General features: G+C 39.0%; 1 long non-coding RNA gene across 1 annotated transcript; it reads left to right on the forward strand.

The window, feature by feature from the left end:
• Window positions 1-400: 400 nt before the first annotated feature.
• Window positions 401-998, forward strand: LOC135608904 (uncharacterized). Its single transcript, XR_010485639.1, has 2 exons — window positions 401-535; window positions 666-998. It is a non-coding gene; the product is annotated as an uncharacterized LOC135608904 (long non-coding RNA).
• The last annotated feature ends 221 nt before the right edge of the window (window positions 999-1,219 follow it).

Consider the following 1,219-nt stretch of genomic DNA (forward strand, 5'->3'; position numbering starts at 1 on the left):
TTTTCTCTTGTTCTTAGTACACATGTATGGAATATAAAAGTAAATAATTGTTTCACCAATACATGTAATTCAATGTTTAAAGAGGGTGCTGAATTATGTTTAACTATCATTCATTTTATATAAAACATTTTTCCCAATCAATGCCCCATCATTCTATGTGTTTCCAAAATGCCCAACAGACCAAAAAACTTGTGCCTTTCTATTTGATCAGTTCATCAAGTGAACCAGTTTATATTATTTATGAATAGTATTACAGTATTTTTTGGTACCTCTATCAAAACACCATAACCCTATTTAAAATATTATAACAGAGGTAGGTGAATTCTTCTTTAATTGGGCAAGCAACGTTAGCGAAAGTAGTATATATTCGTGACATGTCAAATCCTGGGGCATCACCGAAACTATAGCGTTTCCAGTTTCTCAAGCATGAAGCTTTCTTCTCCCACCATCATCTTTCTTGTCCTCGGGCTTCTCTTCGCTTCCATGGCCACCACGAGCTCCCGGGAGACGCCCACCCATGGCGTGCGAGAGAAAGGTTGGTCTGTTTCTCAATCTGCAACATGCATCGCTCATCATGGTTCATTATATGCATGGGGATATCGATACTCCACGTATTCGATGGAAGTCCTGCTCAAAATGTTGATGTTGTTCATGTGTTCGTTCAGGTCGAGATGGGGCTACGGTGCAATCCGAAGGCGTCGTCTTCGGCCTTGCAAGGGTGTCTCCTTTTACACCACCGGCGCCAAACGCCAACCATCACCGTGACCCTCCCTTCAACAATCCCTGAAGCCATGCTGCTGCCCATCGATCATGTACTGCACCAATATTTCATGCTTTGTTGAAGACTACACCGTCGTGTTGATGTTGCTTCTCTCTTTCTCTCTCTCTCTAGAAGGGTGTATTGATGGAAATGTTCGGTGATTCTAGTAATTGTTTTGTGATGTGTTATCGGTTCACAAAGGATGTTCTCCCAGGAAAATAAAAATGATTCTGCTAAATGAGTTGAGCGCATCTGATCATACATACATGGAAGAGTTGAGTGCACGCATCTAATTCCAAAGACAAGTTCCTCGATACAGTCGCTTGAAAGCAAAGGCTATCAAAAGCTATCAATTTATGTACGTTTTAGTAATACCACATTGCACTGCATGCAATATAATTTTCAATAAAACATTATATATATATATATATATATATATATATACATAAAATTTTAAAA

The sequence above is a fragment of the Musa acuminata genome, chromosome BXJ2-4 (genome assembly GCF_036884655.1).
Source record: "Musa acuminata AAA Group cultivar baxijiao chromosome BXJ2-4, Cavendish_Baxijiao_AAA, whole genome shotgun sequence".
Classification (NCBI taxonomy): Eukaryota; Viridiplantae; Streptophyta; class Magnoliopsida; order Zingiberales; family Musaceae; genus Musa; species Musa acuminata.